The sequence below is a fragment of the Equus caballus genome, chromosome 25 (assembly GCF_041296265.1).
Source record: "Equus caballus isolate H_3958 breed thoroughbred chromosome 25, TB-T2T, whole genome shotgun sequence".
Taxonomy (NCBI): Eukaryota; Metazoa; Chordata; class Mammalia; order Perissodactyla; family Equidae; genus Equus; species Equus caballus.
The window spans coordinates 33032792-33038767 of record NC_091708.1 but is presented as its reverse complement, the minus strand read 5'-3'; positions in this window follow the sequence as shown (position 1 = coordinate 33038767).

Genomic DNA, 5976 nt, shown 5'->3' with positions numbered 1-5976 from the left:
AATAATGACTTTCCTCCTTGTGAAGGAAACTGAGAGAATTATGGTTTGCAATGGTAGCTTAAAATAGTCAAATAACTCAAGTGGAGAGCCTGCTGAATTCTCCATCTTTGATATGAACACAAGTAAGTACTTTCCTCTTTCTCCCTTTAAATACTAAACCGTACAGCAATGCCCTGGTTCTCAACCAGTGGCCATTTTGCTCTGCTCCTGACCAGGGGACATTTGGCAATGTCAGGGACATTTTGTTTTCACAACTGGGAAGGTTTTGCTGACATCTAGTGGGTGGAGGCCAGGCGTGCTGCTAAGCAGCCTACAACGCAAAGGGCAGCTGCTCATAACAATCATTCAGCCCAAAATGTCAACAGTGCTGTCGTGGAGAAACCTTGAGATAACCCCACTTGTACATTTTTTTCCTCTGATTTGTCACAGGTAGAGGGAAGAACTCTAAAACTTTCAGTATTAGGGAATGTCAAATGTTTGTGGCCTATTCAGCATACGCAAGTACTGATAATAGTGTGAAATTTGACCAGAAACATTTTTGGCTCCAAATCTTTGTTACTGTGTTTATTTCTTCTTGGTGATGATGTGAGTCCATGCATGAGACTGAGTCTAAAACAAGAAACACAAAGTGTCCTCTTAGGACCAAAATTTTGAGGCCTGTGTGAAAAGAGTTGCCCTATGTTAAATATGACCTTGAAATAAAATGTTTTTTTCCTTTAGATGACATCAACTACTGAGACAATTGGCCAAAAATTAAAACGCAGCTGCAACCACTCTTGTCAGCAATGAGAGTGTTTCTGACATTGTTGGTCTGAAAATATTCTGGACTGAATTGAAGCCAACCTATCGGTTGCACCACATTGTCATCCTTTTCAGTCTATTGTTGCTTAGCAATTTTCCTACCGTTGTTCCTGCTCAATATGGTTCAGAACTCAGACGGTGGTTTAAATATTAGCCTACTGGCCCCCGTTCAGAAGATATGTCAGTAATATCACTTCCATGAGAACGTTCATTAACTACTCATACAATTCCATTAGTCCCAACAAAATTATAATGTCTAGCTTTACAGTTGTGAGACTCCTGCGTAACAAACATTATCAAAATCTAATGCTTTTATGGTAGATCATTTTTAAAAGTTGCCATTGTGGATGAATGTTTGATCCATCTCAGACGTTCATTAATTTCTGCTTGTATTTTACCTTAGAGAACAATTTTCACTAATACTTTGCATAGCATGTACTACCTATATTCTTTTTATGGAACAAAGAACACTTGTAGGTCATAAAGAGATGACAATATCCTCAGGTCAGAGCAGCAAGGTAAAAATGTCCTTCATTTCCCACTGCATACAAAATGAAGTCTAGATTCCTTAGCATGGCCTTAAAGGCCATATATAATCTGCCCTCAACCTATCTTGCAACATCATCTCCCTTGGCCCACCTGATCATGCATTCATTTATTCATTCATTTGACAATTTGTTGAGCGTCTAAGTGTCTTTTAGGCACTATGATAAGTTTTGGGGTGTATCCCCTTTGTATGTGTTAGACCCAGTACCTGTCCTCATGATACTTGTAGTCTAGAGGGGAAAACAAACAAGTGAAGAGGCAATTACAAAACCCATCACCCTAACCATCAGTCAGCCTGACTATACCTAGAGAGTTGTATTTCAGGATGGGTCTGTGCATGCAACTGAATGAAGACTTGAGAAAGCCTAAGAGAGCAATAGCTTCATAGCTTCCTGGCCATGTCCTGGTCATTGATGGGTCGTTTCTGGTCCAAGAGTTCTTGGGAACACCTCAGCATTTGGGAGACTGCCTTGGGATTTCAGACTTGTTCTAAAGTAGATCAGTACAGGCCTCATGGGCCCAAATTCAAACCAGACCCATTCCAGGGGAGATTCAGAACCGTTTCCATGTCTGAGACATTCCACATGGAGTCCAGGATGATAGTCCCCTCCCATGTTCCTTAAGTTTAGAGTGATTCCCTAGAAGCAGAGCATGAGACGGAGAGATTCTCATGCAAGTGCTTTATTGCAAAACTCCTCTCAAGAGAAACCTGTAAGCAGTCAGGGAAGCAGGACAGGGCAAGAGAGAAGCTAAGCAAAGACATGGTTTCAACTGAGGTCTAGCCTCAGCCTGATCCCATGAGGGGCTCTGTAGCATGAATGGTACCACAAGGTTGTCCCACCTTGAGGCGAGGGAACTAGTCGGTTGTGCCCCTAGAATCAGTAAATTATTGACTGTGGACTAATCCCAGGAGAGGATGTAACTTCCCAGACATTTCTGGGCAAGCTGTCTCCTATGGCTGAGCTGAATTACTTGGAGAAGGGAGCAATTAGGAAACTTTAGCAGCCAACACTCACAGCACCTGTAGGATGAGTGTGCTGAGCCCAGTAGAGGGGATCTGGTCAGGCATCAACTGCATTTGCTATACTCGGAAAATGTGCAAGACCAGAGCAGCCTCCAAGTATTTTGTGTCTGTGTCCACCTTTGAAACATTTTCCTAGAGGTTCCCATTTGGGTGTCTTTTCTGCTTTACTCATCAAAATCAAGTGTCTTGTGGACACTAAAAGGTTGTCATTTAAATTCTTAGGCTTCCTTCTCAGTGATCCCACTATCTAACATTAATAATTAACCTGAAGACTAATTTAACCAAATTCTTCAAGCTGAGTTCACAAAAAGGAGGGCAGTTTCAAGAAAGATTGTGTCAACAGTTTAGTGCTAGCCCAGCCATCGACATTTTAAGTATAGTCTGTATTTTTTTCTACTTGGGAAGAAGTTGGGGACAGAAACAAACGTAAGTGAAAGATCCCATTTTCAGTGTATTTTAGTTGTAGTTTTATAGAAAGCAGAATTCAGTCAATGCCACATGAAATTAGCTTTCTACTTCTGAAAATTCCAAGTGAATTTCCTCTTTTCTTTATCGTCCAATGCCATTACTCTGTTTTTTAATATGAGTACTTTGTGAGCTTCGCATGGGTTGTATTTTAATACTCTGTATTTTTCCCAGGCTGTTATTCCTGCCCTGGGGGAAGAGTAACTTACCAATTGGTATTTTGATTAAAAATGGATTCTTCAAAAGACCGAAGCAAGATCCCTATTTGCACTTCCTGTAGAGAACTCTATTAAACATTTCCTTGGCTGTAACTGATCAAAATCACTTCCATCTACCTCCTTGAAATTTCAGTCTTAGAATGCTTCCAAGAAGCTATCCTGGCTTTATCACAGATAATAAAATTTTAAGAAATAAAAAGTATATTATTAAGTATAAGAAAAACATTGCTAATTTGAATTGATTCTCCTAAGTGAAGAACATTAAAAAATGATGTTTTATTAACAGATTGATTCTATAATTTCACTCATTCAACAGGTATATTGTATCAGCATCTCAAGTAGTCTATGTTGGAGCCCCTGAAAATGTAATAATTCAAGCTCAGGGATACACAGAATCATTTGCTGCGACCATCGCTATTAAAAGTTATCCTGACAAAAATTTTACATATTCTTTTGGCCAAGTTAATTTATCTCCAGAGAATAAATTCCAAAGCTCTGCAAACTTAACTGTATGTATTCTTCTTGTAGTTTCTTTTATCTGCCAAAAGTTTCCTTGTAAAATACATACGTAGATGGTACATTGATCCTGTTTACATAGGTGGGTAAAAATGTGATACATCGCACTATTATGTGAGTTCACTAGTTGAGAGATAAGTGCCATATGATTACACGTGTAAGTAAGGGGGAAATGTTAAATAGAGAATCTGCTTCTGATTTGGAGGCAATGGAAGGAAATGTAAAAGTTTGAATGAAGCAGATAAAGGTTATTAAGGTGAAAAGATTTGGTAATGTGTTGAAAACTAAGTCAACCAACGCACGTTCCCATTTCAAAATTACATGATGAATACTAGAAAGAGTTAATTTTTATATTTGAATTTTATATATTAGGAGGAAAAAATAGAGAGACATAAATATAGGTTTGACTCTGTTGATCTAAAAATTTCAGAGAACTGAATGAAGAATATTTCGAACATTAGTTTTCCTGAACGATATACATATATATTTTTCTAGAAAAAAATCATTTTTTCCTGAAATATCTATTTATCATAGGCTTTTTGCACTTTCTGTTTGGACTTGAATCAAACAAATTTTCTTCCAAATAAATTTATGAACAATGTGCGAGGAAAATTAGAGATATGTCCACAACATTATTACTATAAAATATATTGACCATAGGCAATATATTTGAAGAGGACAACATACCAATTGTATAATGACCAAAAGACATGCAAAACATCAGCAAAAGAAAGGTTTCAGGTTTCAACTTTCAGTATAAGTCCAAATATAATATAAATATAAGAGAGATTTTGTTCCTGTACACTACCATGTGATAAGTCACTTAGTCCACTTTCTACCTGACATATGGGTCACCCCATTCTCCCACCCCTCCCTTGCTGATAAGCTTTTCAGCTTTTGATCTTTTCTTAATGACTTTTTATTGTTTATTAAAAATTGATTTTCTTTCAGTGATTGTCATTTTTAATAGACATTAAATCTGGATCAATTTTTTTAAAGTAACTGTTTCAAACTAAATTTGATAAGAAACCAAAATACAGAGTTGTTTCTGGAGAAAAATATGTTTAGTTTTATTTTACAAAATGTTCATGTTTCTTGCATATAAACAACTATTCAAATCATTTTCATAGATACCTAAAAGACAAATGCTTTTATTATCTTAAGATTAATATATGATATTCCTCCATTAACTCTTTTTTTTTTTTTTTAACAGATACAACCAAAAGATTTATCTGGAGGACAAAATGCAGTTTCACATGTGTATTTAGAAGTTGTATCTGCTCATTTTTCAAAAGCAGCAAAAATTCCACTATGCTATGACAATGGATTTCTCTTCATTCAGACAGGTAAATCTGTTTACAATTCAGATCAGTCAGGTATAATAAAGAGGGAATTTTAATCCCTGGGGGAAAGTGGGATGAATCAATTAATGGTATTGGGTCAAGTGGCTTATCTTTTGGGGAAAAAATGAAGTTTTTAAAGAAGAGTTTAAAAAAAAACGAAGTGACGTATTATAGAAGTTCAAGTTAATACAGAGACTGAATTTTAGCTTGGAAAAACTCATTTTTAATTCTCAATATCATCTCCTTTTACAAAGAATATTTCAATTTCCTAGTAACATTGAAAGTTGTGAGCTAAACTGCAAAATCTACCTAGCAACATCTGCCTCCTCATGTTTCCATTTAAAAATGATTTCAGTTTTGTTTCAGTAAATTCCCTCTTACAAGTTATCTCAGGGGCAGGAAGGAAGGTGGAGCTGATGGGGGTGGACTGAAGGCAGCAGCACTTTATGAATGGCCACTGAAGATGATGGTGATAGTGATGATGCTAATTAGTTGAGATAAGATGGAGATCACCGCATAATTTTAGCAACAGGTCAAGGTCCCTGCCAGTACTTTAGACCGTCAGAACTGCTTCTTGGACATCTGATCAGAAGATGCCTGTGTAAGGAAAGCAGTCGTGCCTATGAAGCTCTCACCCTTCTACACACTCAAGTACTTAATTATACCTTGAGACACACAGATTCTCGCCTGTATCTTCCTCGCCTGAATCTTAGAGAAGGCTTCCCTGGGTTCTGTTGACACAACTTATTGCTTAGATTTTTCCTCCTCCACTCTATAATAAATTCAGATACCAGTGAACTGCAGTCATTCTTACCTATCAGTTGTTTAAAAATACAAAAAATTGAGTAAAAATATTTCTTAATGAGTTGAATCATATTTTAAATGCATAAAGAGAAATATTTAAAAGGACCCATTCAAGACATTTTTTTGTGAAAAAAATTTGGTTTTTCCACTTTAATATAAAGTTCACGTCCAACATCCTATCATCTTTCCCTTTAAAGTTGGATTTTATGTTTTCAGTTTTATTAATTTTATTTTTAATTTCATGACCCTCATGTTATAG